The following is a 15,751-nucleotide window of genomic DNA, read 5'->3' as shown; positions in this document are numbered from 1 at the left end:
AATCCAAGTGGCTCACTTTGACTGTTCACCAAATGTGTCTTGTTATTTTTCATAAGCCCAAAATCATATATCCATACTATCCTCGTGACAGTGAATCAATGCCCCATTTTTCATCTTCCCAAGTGTCAGTTTACCTAGTTTCTAAAGCCGATTTTGAACCTAATTTAGTGTTTTCTGACATGTTTTCTTGCAGGAAGTTCTGAGAGGTCAACTTTGACAGCGAATATCTTTTGACCTCAAATTTTTGATGAGATGAAATTTGACAAGGTTCAAGAATGCAAAGAAAAGAATCAGTGGGTCAGGTTTCAGAGCCTGGTCAAAGGTTTGGGTTAGTTTTCAAAGCCAATCAAAGGACCTCCTGACACCAATTTGACAATTTGACAAAAAGGATAAAATGAGTTTTATTTGATTATTCAGTGTTCAAATTTGTTTCTAATTAGTATAATGGCTTTAATGGATCAATTTTGTAGTTCAAGTGTTTGGAAATGAAAAATTTTTAGCCAGACCCACTATGGGGCCCGAATAATTTCCACCAGACTATTAAGATATCAGAAATAAAGATGAACATAATCATTACAAGGTCAAGTGAAATATTTTATGTGTCATCAACATCCAGAATTGGGAAAGTGTCAACTTTAATGAGGATAGTCAAAGCCCAGATTCATAAGATTAAAAAAGGATGCTATCCTTATTTCTGACCCTTCATCAGGCACAACTCTTCCTAGTTTTTGGTTGCATGTTTGGAGAAAATTTGTCTCTTTATCTTTAATACATCATCTTTCACAAGGAATGGAGTTGTTTAGTATTTTCCATCATAGCTCCAATATGATAGTTAGTCGGATGTTCTGAGTGAAGCCTTTTCTCGCCCACCCAAGAATGAGAATTGCTCAAAGGGGCATGTTATGTTTAACACTTCACAAGTTAGATATCATTAGATGCTACCAATAGATTAAGTTCTATGGAGTGAATTTCTTTGTTCTCCCTTTGAAGGTCCCAGATGATTTTGTAAAAGTTCACAATGAAAGTTTTGAGTCGACAACTCCGTGATCAGATGCTCTCAGTGCCTCGTCATCCCTTTGCAAGGCCAATCAGTGAACGTGACTAGCCCTAAAATGTAGCTTGAATATGGAATATGGTCAAGAGGACTCCAGTCATTTCTGATTATAGTAGCACATTTTAGAGCTATGGATTGTATCGAAGTGTTACCAACGAAGAGGGGTCCACACAGTCAATGCATGCTCAGGAAGAACCCAAATATTTGAGAGTGGGAGCAAACATAAAAGAAGTCCACACTATTGAGAAAACCAAGCCGAAGCTCCATGACCATAGTTATGAAGAAAGACAAGGCATTCACACATAAGAGGGCCATTCATAGCATGAAGTCAAAATAGCTAAGAGCAAACAAGAAAAGGACTGGCATAAGCAAGAGATAAATGTGTGAATAGTAGCCGGCTATTGGAGTAGTAGAGAAGACAATTAAAAAGACCATTCACGCAACTCAAAGAAAAATCCTAAGCTAAACACACCTTAAAACAACATAACCATATACAAAGGAAAGAACCTGACTTCAAAGGGAGAGCCATTGGAAACAAAGAAGAACTCCATGCCATTGAGGATGAAGTCATTTCTTAAGACACTCTATGCATTTGAAGGAGAGACGTCAAGTTTGACATCTGAGGAAGCCGTAGTAGGGCAAAAGGGAGCCCACGGCTAAGGTAAAATGCCAATCAAAGGCAGAACATGCAAAAGATAGTCTAAAAAGGCCAGCAAAAGAAGAAGCTTCATGCCATGCCATAAAAAGAAGAGCCTACATGCCATTTGTTTAAAATTAGGAGCTTACGCATGGTCAAAGGCATAGGGAGTGGTCAAATACCTACGAAAACCAAGAGGATTGATGGCGAAGCTGCCAAAAAGGAGAAAAATGTAGTCAACATAGAGGAGAGCAGTTGTAGACCCAAAGTAGACCCGTAGCACAAGAAATAGAAAATTATGTCAATGAAGAACACACACAAAGGACGGGGGCATCTGAAGCCAATTATCCCACATTGGGGATGTGACAAATTTTATAAGGTTTAAATAACATCACACACAATTATGAAGTGTCTAATGACACATGGCTTTTGAAGCCCAAGCAGGTGTAGAGGGACCCACTAGGCTAGGTTGTGGTAGAGTCAACTCTATTTTGGCTCTTAAGAGTGGAAATGTATCTTCAAAGCCTCTATGGTGGTACACAAATATCATATGAGCGTGGGGGAAATTTCAAAGCATTACGGTGGTTTGAAATTAAAGTATAGTGTAAGACCGTACGACAATTTTTAATTGCTCAGGAGGGTACGCTGAGGCCGTTAGAATGTAAAGCAACAAAAATGGAGGCTTCGGGTATGAGCACAAAGGAAATTTTGAGCACTCATGATGCTACAGGAAGAAAGGATGTGTATGAGCATAAAGGAATTTTTGAAGGGTTCCAGTGATACAGTGACATGGGAGAGCATAAAAGGTAGCATTTAGTGGATGTATGTAAAGGAAAAAATCAAAGCCTTTGATGCTACGAGAAGTAAAAATAATGGAATTAAAGGATTAATTAATTAAAAAATTAAAAATGTCTCAAATACTGCACAGCCAGTCAAATTTTGACAAGTGGCAAAGGGTCAAAAATAAAAGTGAAAATTTAGAAAGGGTTTCAAATGCATGGATTCAAATGAAAATTTTAAATCAAGAATTTGAATAAATTAAAAAAGTTTATATAGTTCAACTATGTAAAATTTTTAATTTTTGAATTTTAATGTTTATTCATAGTCTAGGACCCTATTTTTCAAATTGCTACCAGGGAGGCATTTTTTGTCCAAAATAGGCACTTCAATATACTGTTGGAACTGGGAGAAGCTGAATTTTCTAGGTATGAAGTCAGAGTGTGCACATGTATTCATTAGTTCATGCTATAGGTCAATTTTTGTTTCTCAGGGTATTGGCAATAGAACAGGTAGATTTGATCATGGAGCATCGGAATTGGTTAGAGGGCAGTTCTAAAAACTTTTTGGGATTTGAATGTGAAGAAAATCATCTTTAAATAGTTTTCTTGCATTCTACAAGTTACATTTCAACTGATTTGTTACTTTTACCTTATGTTCATTTTAACATCAAAAATCAATTGTTCTTTTATCATCAAGTTTTTGAGATACTTGATGACTTTGGAGGCAAGTTGATCACTGATTTGATTTACCCATGGAGGAGAGAAGGTAGAGAGATTATTTTCAACTTCTTGAGGAAGAATTCTAAAGGGACATATGTCATTTGCATAATGAATCTGGGAATTGCTTCCTCTCTATTTATGCTTTCTTCTTCTCTTTTGTAAGGGTTGGAAATTTCGGAAAGTTTCTCTGGAATGAAGGCATTTAGTAGAACTGGCCCTGGAATTGATGAACTTTGAATGGAAGATTTGGGATGTGCTAGTTCTAGATCATGAAGCTTTTGCTTTGGCTGTGATACCCCCTTCCCATCCCATCAGCTTCTCATTCTCACCATTTTCTCTCTTGTATGATAATATTTGCTCATTGTATAGTCTGGTTTATTAGGTTCTTTGTGAATTAATTTCATGCATTTTTATGTATTATTTCAAGAAAATCAATACAAGGAACATCAAGTGTTTAGTTTCAGTTTAAATCTTGTCTCCTTTCTCAGTTGAGCTATGATGTTTTATGGTCTTTGAATAAAAGCCTAGATCATAAGTGTGATCCCTTATGGTTGTATGTTGCTTCATTGTTGCTTGTAATTCAAGGAATTATGTAAATGCTTCAGAGATTCAATAGGGTTACAGGTTTATTAAGGAGGATATTAGGTAAGAATGAGATTTAAGTTGAACATTGATGTCTATTTACAAGGTGAATGGATAGATCATATATCTTAATATATGAATAAGTATCAAATATCCAAAATGCATGAGGGAGATTCATGAATTGCCGAATGAATTAGGCACTGATCAACTACAGGATCATTAGTTTGTTGTCTATACTTGGTTTTCATCCACTTTCCCCACCCACATAAAATCAAATCAAAATTCAAATCATCTTTACATTTTATGTTGATGAACCTAAATGTAATGCCCTCACTCAGCTTGTGAATATCATAGAGTTGCAATTTGCTACTATAGATCTATGTTATTACATGAGTTAATAGGAGAAGGGTTTTATCTGCTTTATATTAGATTTAGTATATGCTTTGATAATTGGTACCATATAAAGAATCTATAGGTCCACCCACCTAGGTTTTGTAGAGCCTAAAGAAGAAGGTCTAGCCTTATAGTTGGCCCAAGACTACAGTCAAGTGTATCTATCATAGGAATTTGCTAGCCTTAGATGCATCTATTTGATTTCTTGGTCATTTTCAAAACTGTTAAATCAGAAGTCAACACTTATGATTTAGTTTTTTGTGTTAACCAAGTGACTCAATTTTTTATAAGCCAAGTAGTCATAATATAATGTCTACCAAGCACTTGACTCAGTTTGTAGTGTTTTCCAAGTTACATATTGTTCTGAGCTTCATAGATAATGTAATTTGTAAATTGAACATAGCAAAGGCTACTAAGCTAGTTAGTGGAAATGAAGAAGATCATAGTGCTAACTGAGCCCTATATTGTTAACCAAGTCCAATAGTGTCTAGTGAGATTACAAGGTTAACAAAGTGGATCGAGTGTTGACCTAATCATGCAGTGTCAATCAAGTGATCAAATTGCTAACACGTTTCTCAATATTCATCGAGTCACACAGTGATGACCAAGTTCAAGCTAATTGGAAGTGATTAGTATGGACCAAGATTCAAGTTCAATTGAGTGCCAAAGATTGCTGAGCATTGATAGTGCTTTTCATCTATCAAAACTTCACCGAGTTTGTCTTCAGAACATGAATTATAGCAGTTGGGCTGACTTTGTGAATTATGATGAAATTGCACTAGTACATTTTGGCAAATATGTGACTACATGACTAAATGTTTTATTCATTCCACTAAAAAATTTAGTCGCATGACTAAAATTGATCAAATTCCATTATTTCTTTGTAATTTATAGGTACAGATGACTAAATAAGTGACTAATTTGATCACTAGGTAAAATCACAAGACAGACTAAATAGAAATCACTAAATAAGTGATTGGATAATTAGTCACAAACTACCAAATAAGTGACTAAATAAGTGATTGAATGATTAGTCATTTTTACTTTCTCTAACATTTGATATCAATAGATTATGTTAATTTGATCTTATTTCCTTAATGGTTAGGAGTTATATTTTTTTTAAAGTGCAGTCATATAATAATATTGTGCTAAATATAAACATATTATTGGTTTCACTTGAAAAATCTTTGCATGCTTATTATTTTCCCCTAATATCCCAAATCTATTTGTAACAACAAGAATCAAATCCATTTAGGATTTCATAGAGAATTGAGATTTATTTTTTTCTCCTTTCGACTGCATTGATGATTAGGGAAAGGTTTAATCAGTTTGAATTTTTCTAGTACATTTCATTATTAAACAATGCAAATATTTTATGTTGATCTTGACATGGCATTAAAAATGTCAAATTAACAAGTACGTAGAGGATAAAAATATTTAATGCTTTAATCTATAGGTATGTCAAATTCTAATTTTTTATGTTCACCTTAACATATTGAAGGCATTTCCACATAACAACATCTGTGAAACATGAAACCATTGAATCAATAATATATGATAGGTTCCTCAATCTTATCAAAAGAGACATTTAATATTTGACAAGTCATTAAATGCTTGGTTTCACCCTAACCCATCTCTCATGAGAATGAATGGAACATAAATTAGCACTCGTTACATCTAGGTGATGCTCACAAAGTTGTCGGTGAAGCACTAATTCTTTTTAGGAGGTAAACCATCCCAAAACTATTCCAGTGCAAAAAAATGTTTCAAAATATTAAGATATTTAAGATAAAATTAACATGTTTTAAAAACTTAAATTATTAATATTAATTATCTTAAATCTTAAACTAAATCAATTTTAATTTTCTTAAACTAAAAAAGAATTTAACATCATATAAACATCACCTAAAATATTCTATTAATTGGTGTTTAATAATTAATTTAAAATAAAAATTAGAAAAATTATATGAATTTTAATTCATTATTATTAATGATCGAAATAGAGTAATGATATGGGATATTTGGGTGCCATATATATAATTGCAAAATAAACTCAATTTCAATCTTTGATTCAGTGTGGAAGATAGAGGATTGGCAGCAAAAAATTCATCTTCATTTTGAAAAATTGAGGGTCGAAGAAACTCACAATATGTTTCTTAAGAGTTTTCAATTCAAATCCCTTCATTGCTTCTTCAGTTATTTGGCACAAGATGATTCACAAGTAGATCAATTTGATTCAATGTAATTTGTGGCACACAAACAAGTTTTATTTGTATTCTCCCATAATATGTTCAGCCAATTTGAATTGCTTTCAAGACATGATTATTACCCTCTACACCATGTAATACTCACAATTATGTCAATTTTGCTTCCAACAAGAATTCCATTTTTGATCATCAAAAATATAGTCTTATTTGTTTGTACTGAGAATTCATGAAGGCGGATCAAACAATGCTCTTTTATCTTATCTTGGTACGTATAACTTTTAGTTTCTCATTGTTAGCATGTTTGGATATTTTTCTTGATGTATATCTTAGGGTTTTAGAAAAAAAAAATCTTTTTAATGTTTAATGCATATCTTAGGGTTTTCTGACACATCCTAGTTATCTAAGGAGTTTGCATTCTGCAAAGTTTTATTAAGGGGTTATTTTCATTATTATGAAACTCTTCTTTGTATCTTTTTTTTTCACAAAATGGAAGGGAAATAATTTCTTTTGTAATTAAAAGAAAACAAAAATGTTGCACTAGATTGGTGTTCAAATTTGTATATTTTTCCATTTCTAGGCAAACTAAAAATTCCAACTATCACAATTGATCACTGATCACGCTAAAGTAGCCAAATTATTGTTAGCCAAATTACAGTTGCAACAACAATATTGTTAGACTAGACAATATTGTAGTCTCTTTGCTAAATTATTGTTATCCTCATTCTCTTCATGTTAATAAAGAGATAAGATAATCCTCCCCCCTTGCCCCTCTACAATTCATGTTATATATACAATAACTTAATCTCTTTACTTGTCTAGTCTAGAATAGAATCTCATATGTAATCATGAGAGTCTATTCTATCCTTGCTACATAGTCATATTTGGAAGATGAGTATTTTCTATGGAAAAATTTTAGGTTGCCCTACCCTGCCTTGCGATGGTACTCCATAATCATCTTGGCACATTCCCAAAGTTGGCCTTTTGAGTAGCCAACATGATGTTCTATGGTCCTCTTCCAACAAGGAACTCTCTTTAGTGTACACAACTATAGATGCTACCATTTATGGTGGGTACCTTAACATTTCCTACCCCACTAGATAAGGCTCCATGAAGAAAGACAATGTCTCCAACTCTTCATCATATTTATCTACCTTGAGAAATATCTTGATTAAAACATAAGGGGTTGGTATTGTCATATTAAATCCCAATGCATTGACCATTGATTTTTCCCTTTGTAAAACTTCTTCTTTAGTGTAGGCTTTGTCTAAAATTTGGATGAAATCATCAACTACAAGAATAGAGACTTCCTCATACTTGCAAGCCAAGAGAATATCAATAACCCCTATTATTTGTAAATTATTTCTCATTACCTTTTCTTTTTAGAGGTATCTATATATAATTTTTTGACAATCAAGAATAGTGTTTCGTCTAGTAGCTCAAACTTCAAATGTACCTCAATGATCCAATCAATCATTATACCCCTCATTCTCTCATTTATATCTTTTTGTTCCCCCATATAATCTTGGGGAACACAACTAAGTTGCTCCCTTTCTCTATACATAGTGTAAATCTCTTGTACATAATCTGAAACGACCAATTGGTTTTCACCATCTTCCTCTTCACTGCACCAACAATCTTCCTTACATCATTAGACATGAGAGCCATGTTTGTTGCTTCCATGGCTATTACAAATCCCTCTACATGGATAATTATCCCCACATCTACTGATGCTAATGCTGGTGCATCATTAATTCCATCCCCCACCATGCTAGTCTTTCCCTCCTCCTTTAGCTCTGCAATAAATCTCAACTTGTCTTCTAGTAGTAATTGGGCATGGAATTCAATTTCTCCCACCTATACACCATTAAGAGGGATCTTTTTTTAGTTAAAAATGTTGTGACATGATTGCTTACTCAAACTAGTCATTAAGGCATGTACCTCTTTTTTGACTTATCCAATAGAAAGAGTAGTATCATGTAAGCATGACCACTCTAATTCTTAATTTCTGAAATTAGTAAGGAATTAAAGAACAAAAATTAATCCATGCAAACCAAAAATAATAATGAAAATAAAATCACCATAAAAAAAATTTGAAAAAAATCTCCAAAAACCGAATGCATTCTACAAGGGATTAATAGCCAACCTTAAATTGGTTGAAATATCACAAATGTCTCACTATTATTTATCGTAGTCCTCAATGCCTAGAAATCAAATCCATTGAATTAGTACTTAGTTTAAAAAAGAATGAATAATTATATTATAACTTTTTACCTTGTTCATAGCATATGGAGGCAAATCACCATGCCAAAAAAAAAAAAAAAAATTCTCTATATAAAATATAGATCTAATCTTCTTGTGTATTTTCTCCTCTCAAGGAGAACTTGGATAACTTATTTAAAGATTACAAATGTGTCACATATTTCACAAAATAGAAATGGAGTAACAATGCTAATGAATTTTTATTACTTAGAAGGGATTAAACAAAGAAAACTGATATTAGTCATTTTGTTGCAGAATAGCTATTCATCACCTACTGAGAGTAGTATCATGAATGATCTTGACGTAACCATTTCTGAGGTATGTTGCATACTATTGGGAAATAGTATGCTCCTCTCTCAGCTAGACTTGTGAATATCAAGCATGCCATTATTTGATGAATCGATTGTTAAATTTTACAATTTTCTTTATTAAGTTATGTTGGTGTTTGAAAATGTTACCCGTTTCCAATTACCCAGATGAGAACAAAGCACATATAGGGGCAGCTAACTCCCATTATAAACACATCCATTTAGACACCAGGCCAACTATAAGGTTATACTCCTTCTGCACTTCAGGCTCTGCAAAACCTAGGCGAGTGAACCTATAGATTCCTTATATGGTACCAGCTGTCAAAGCATACACTGAATCTATTATGAAGCAAATAAAACCCTGATTTCTCCTAATAACTCATGAAATAACATCAATCTACAATAGCTAAATGTAGATCTAGGAACCTCATAAGCTGAGTGAGGGCATTCTATTATAGCTCTTCAACATGAGAGGGAAAAAATGTTGATTATTGATGTTGATGTTCAACAAATCCTCAAACATGCAGCAAAACCTAATGATCCTATCTCTGATCAGTGCCTAATCCATTGGGCAATTCCATGAATTGAAAACATACATCTGTGACATCGGGACATATTCTGTATACCCAAAAATCAGATCTATCTAATCAACTCGTGATTCAGACATCAATGTTCATTTAGATCTCATTCTTACAAAATATCCTTCTCAAGTAACCAGCAACCTTGTTAAACATATCAAGCATTTACTTGGCCCTTTGGTCCAAGAACAAAATACATCAAACATACAACCTGAAAGGGATGCAAATGGGTCTCAGATCTTTGTTCCAAAACCACATAAGACTTATAGATTGCTGAGACAGGAGACAAGACATAGAATGAAGCTAGTAAAACTATTGCTCATATGTATTCATTTTCTTTGAAAATATACATTCACGTGCATGAAATCAAAACATGAAACAACCTAACATCTCAAAACTATCTATATTATCTTTACACTTGTTGTTCATATAAGAGAAAATGCTAAAAAATAAAGGTGGAATCATAGATCTGGATCCAACAAAGTGGTCTCACAGAAAGACTGCAAATTTCCAACCCACAATGGTCTCTCAGTAACAAAAAAAAATTGGAACCTCTCAAATGGAAGAAAGAAAGAATAATATAGCAAGGAGATGAATTCTCAGATTGAAACTGAAGATGACAAGTGTCCATTTGGAATCTCATCTTGTGCAACTAAAAACCTCTTTCATCTCTCTACCATTTGATCTGATTTTCTGTTTCATCATTACACTCTAACTGATTGGAAAATATCTTTGCCTAATGATGAAATCCTTTTGCATCTAAAATATCTGAAACCTTATGCAATTTTGGTGAAAATGTGATTGAACTGAGTAAATGCTATCAGAATTCGACCCAAACTAAAAATTTTACTAACCTTTAACCATATTTAGGTCATCACCATGACAAAAATCAAATCTGAACTTCCTGGTCTAAATATGGTTGCACTTTAGGTACCTAATAGAAAACCTCATGTAGCTCAAACAGAATGATACCTGTGCAAAAATTGACTTCGGAATCGAAAAGTTCATCTTTTCCTGATTTTGACGGTATATAAGATCACCTATTTCAGCTTCCAGAAACCCACTAAGAGTCCGTTTGAAAATAGTCTCCTCTGTCATGGCACTCATGTTTGCACTTTGAATTTTAAAATTATTTTTGAAAAATTTAAAAATATCTAAAGTTTAAACTTCATAACAAATGCATTGTTTTGCATTTTAAAATCTAAATGTGCATATCCTTTTTTGAAATAGTAATTTAAAATTATTATTTTTTGCATTTGAGAATTTTCCTCTATGTTTCTCTGGGCCCACTGAGCGCCACGTGGCAGCCCCTGATTGGTCGATCGATTGCTTAATCACCCACTTACCTCACCCCTAGCCCGACCACGTCACCTGCCTTGTCATCACTAAACGGGCCCTCCTGCCACTTGTCAAAAATGCACTTCCCCGCATTACTTAACCACCTTGCAACTTTTTTTGCGGGAATGCATCGTTCGTCGATCTGAGCCATGTGTCGACATTTAGATGCATCTTCATTCTGAGCGCCATGTCAGTGCGTGTGCATGTTTGTTTAAAAATTTACTTAATCCACATGCCAACTAACGTCATCGTAGGGTCCACAACATAGCACGCCATTGCCTTAAGGCTCTTTCCTTAATTCATATTACATTATGAGTGCTTTAGTAATTATAATGCATAAAGCTCTTCCCGCCGGCCAATGTGGGATTTCTTTGCTAAACTGTTTCTCCCCCGGCTTGGGCGGTTTCACTTGGAGGATTTTTTTTTTATAGCATGGATTTGTTCCTTCAAATGGCCGCGGGTTTTCTTTTATATCACTGAAGATCCCTTCACTGGCGCTAGCTGTTATTCTGGAGCTGATTGCTTGCGTGGAGTGTTCTTTGGTTGCCCCTATTTAAAATGGAGTGAGCTTCTTGCTTTGGTGTGGATTTCCTCAATGGTCTGCATTTTTAACACTGTCATCTCCATGCTTTGATTGGCAGATTTTCCTTATTGCTATTTTTTTGGACGGCTAGATACTCCCGTTCTTTGAAAGCATGTGAGAAAGCTGCTCTTCTAATGTGGTTTTGTTTTAACATGCCAACTTCATATTAAAAAATACATGGATTTTCTCTTTTGTAGGCATGAGCTGACTGTTAAAAGTTGTGGCACTTCTTTTTTTAACTGCCTTTTCTTCTTATCAAATGCTAGTTCACTCTATTTGTTTGCTTCTTAATGTGTTGACTGCTCTGTTAAATACATCTAGTACTCCTCCTTTGCTTAATTGTGTGAGTTTCTTTTTACACTACAATTCTCTTTTCCTTTGAGCAAAATCATTGGAGGGAGAATAATTTCGTTTTGCAAGATACAACAAACTTCTGAAAACTTCTATGGTTGCCTGCAGTCATTGTATTCAGAATGGGAAAACAAGAAGAAATTGAAGCCCCTTTTTTTTTTAAAAAGTGTGTAGGGATACGGCTGGGCATGGAGATAGTCTCAACTGGCAAGTTTGGACTTTTTATTTTGCTTCCCTTCCTCACATTTTCATTCTTTGCCCTACATTTTAAAGAGATATTCAATTGCCAAATGGTGAGAAATGCAAGAAGAAGATATGCACAACTCTGCACATGTTGTTCCACTTATAGAACTCATTCCTGTTGTAGATGGAGTGGAGAAAATGTTGCATTATATATTAAAATATACTCCAGTAAAAAAGGCTTCTTATTGTATATGTTAAATGTTTATTTATCATAAACATTAGCACATTTTTAAAGGAAAACATTTATCCGGATAATTTGGGCACTTTAAGAAATGATGGCTTCATTGTGCTTAAAACACATAACGTGCTACTGAAATGATAAGTTTTTTTAAAAAAAAAACTTTCAAGCATTAAAAGCCATCTACAAGATCTTATCAACATACATTGTGTCTTGAATTGAAAATTCCCTTCCTTGAAAGCACTGCATATCATGCCATGTGAGAGCTCAATCACCCATGCCTGAAGAAATTAGTTGGGCCCCAAAGTGGGTCCGGTTAAAAATATTTTACCTTTCAAACAACTGGCGTCCTCATGTTAATCCCATGTCCCCATTGTAATGACTGGAATTAAAAACAATCACTGGGACATCACTTTAAAACTCCATTTCAATCATTTCCGCACCATTGTGAAATTTGTGTCTAGAGGCCTGCCAGCTGGCCTTAAAAATTGACTCAATCAAGTAACCAGGCCATGAAAATTGGCATGAGTGTTCAATCCTACACACTCTATCAAACTGCAAATTTTCAGCCCATGAAGAATTTCCAGTCAAAAGATTTTAATTGCCGAACATTCATACTTCAAATATCCTGCAAGCAAACAGTGTTAAAAACATAAACTGAGCTCGGGTTTGGCATTATAAATTGGGGTTATTGATCACTTGGGCTTGTAAAAACTTGGATATAGGTTCTTTGGCATGAGGAGAATTTAATTCAATAGTTTGGGCTCATGACGAATCACAAGACACATTTGGCAAATTTCCAAAAATAGGCACTTGGAAATTTTAACTGGGAAATATGTCAAAAGTTAGTTTTTTGGCAAATGTATGGACATGTGAAAGTATGTAGATGGATTCGTCATGACTTAAGAACTGGCATACTTCAAGGATTTTTAGGACACAACACAATGGTACAATTCACTTTGGCTTACCAATCATAGGGTCAAAGTTATAACATGCTGAACAGGGGTATGGATCAATCTAAATACTTTAGCCATAACAAAACAATGTAAACCGGGTTTTTAATCATGTTAGCGAACTGACCAAATGGATTCGTCATGATCTCAAAACTGGAACATATGAAGTGTCTAACCCCTAGAACATGATGCAAAGGGAATTTTTTCATTTGGGTCAACTGGGTCAAAGATATGATTGGTCGAACAGGGATTCCTAGAATTGTGTACAATTTGCAAATGTGTGAAAATAGTAAACTACCAACTTTGAGGGATTCAAAACGTAGTCAAACAGGCTCAAAATGGCTTGAAATCTGAAACATAGGTTCTTAGATATGGATACTAGACACTCCCAAAGTGGTGAATCATGACACAATTCTGGGTGCAAGATATTAAGGTGTAAACAGGGCTTCTTGTCGATGTTTGACATGGTGTAAAATGCAAGTTTGGAATTAGCTCAAAACAAGACTTCGCTGAATGACTCGAAATGTCATTTTAACTTCATGGAACAAGTGGGCAGGCTAAATGGAAGGTGTTAGAAACATTGAACACCTTTTAGGCCTCATACTGACAGCGGGGTACAATCTCATCAAAAGGGCATTTATAGGGCTTAATTTCTCAAAATTTCAAAAGGATGCTCAAAATGGGAATGCAATTTTGAGCGCCAATAGTGGCTCTGTCTGGGGATTCATGTCCCTTGTGGGTGTGGCAATATTTCAAATCTCTAGGAGAAGCAGCCCACACACTTGACAGTAAAAACTTTCTCTCTCGAACAGCTTTATTGAAAGCAAAAACAACTACTACTATTTACAAACGATGACCCCGGGCCACCGAACTTCAACAAAATTGTTTAGCTCTATCATAAACATGATTCTCATCTAAACTTTCATGAGGTAAACTGAAATTTCTTCTCCTATCAGTTTCATCAATCATATTATCATTATATAACAAATCACTTGGCAAAACAAAATCATCACTCTTACTTTCATAATGCATATAAAAACTTACTTCGTCCTCAACCATTTGCTCATTCTGAAAGTTCTCATCAGCATGGTTAAAGCTATCAGACTAAAACTGAAAACTCTCTTCATTTAATGACTCATGCATGCTATCATTTTCGAATATGAAGGCTTCATATTCAACTTGGGGAAAAGGATCACACATACCTTGAAAATGTGTTTCCTTATGCATAACCGGATGATATTCAAATGAACATTCTGACTTGTACTCACATATATCATCAATGTCAGAATCTGAAGCTAATCCACAACCTTCAAATGGTTCTTCACAATCAGCGAACAGATTAGTCTTTACATTAGAGAGTTCATCATAAAAATCATAGCAAGGTATAGGTAGATTTTCAATAAGCGTCTCATCAAACACCTTGTTATCATAATCATATGCAACATCATGATCGTATTCACTACCATATTTGGAAGAAGAATAGACTAACCTCTTACAACAGTAAGACAAAGTATCATCATTAAACTTATTCTCTTCTAAATCTGAAACTTCCATGTGTTCTTCAAACAGAGGATTGATAATTCCATGCAAAACGCCTTCATAGACATTAGGACAAGTGATGTACTGATCAATATCAAACTCCTCACCATATAATGGATTATTGAAAACTTTAAAACCATCTCTAACATCACTATCATGGACATTTTCAGCATATGAAGAAGAAAAATCAGAATCATCACCCATTGACAAACCATTAACTCCATCAACGAAGCATGCAAAATATGAATCAATATTATTTGCATAGTCTTTATCAAGGTGATTCAAATGTCTTGCAAACAAATCATCTTTAGGTGCTGATGCATTAACCTCAGAATATTTTCTATACTGTTGGTTACTACTGCATGTATCTTCAAGACATTCATCTACACAATTAGGTAATACGTCTCTATGTATAACCTCTTTGTCTTCATATTGTGTAGATACATTTTCTTCATATTTTTCAATCTCAAACTGATTTACACAATTCTGAAATGGAGACTCACTTTTAGATTTAAGAAAAGAATTCATACCTTTACTGACATAAGAGCACTCACTTTCATCATTACTTTCTTCTTCCCAATCAGCATCTGATTCACATGAAGACACATATGTACTATCACAATCCTCTTCTTGACTTGAGCAACAAGTCTCACCATTGTCTTCACATGATGCTTCTTCACAATATGTCATATCAACAATTTCATCTTTATCAGTTGATACATCACTTCCAAGTTCTTCATCCTCATACTGAGATAAATAACTTTCCTCTTCCTGATTCGTTATATTTTCAACACAATGCAAATCATCAATGGGAAAATGAATGACTGGATTTATATCTTGCATGCATAACTCATCAAGTGAATCAACTGTATCATTTGCTATTGTAATACCATAAACATGTGCATTCAATTCAGCACGAATGGAATCATTTCTTCTTTGCAACAAAGAGATTTCATGCTCACATGTTTTTATTTCTGAATCTTCAACAAAACTATTTACAACAATAGGAGTGCTTATTTGCTGATCTGAAATTAAACATTCTATATGAC

At 34.2% G+C, this 15,751-nt stretch overlaps 1 pseudogene; it reads right to left on the bottom strand.

The window, feature by feature from the left end:
* Positions 1 to 7,225: 7,225 nt before the first annotated feature.
* On the bottom strand, positions 7,226 to 11,006 carry LOC149561802 (cyclin-B2-3 pseudogene; annotated as a pseudogene).
* Between the last annotated feature and the right edge of the window lie 4,745 nt (positions 11,007 to 15,751).

This window comes from Cupressus sempervirens, chromosome 4 (genome assembly GCF_028749045.1).
Source record: "Cupressus sempervirens isolate cs-2001-9-10 chromosome 4, ASM2874904v1, whole genome shotgun sequence".
NCBI lineage: Eukaryota > Viridiplantae > Streptophyta > Pinopsida > Cupressales > Cupressaceae > Cupressus > Cupressus sempervirens.
The sequence above is the reverse complement of the archived record's forward strand: the minus strand, read 5'-3'. Positions and strand labels throughout refer to the sequence as shown.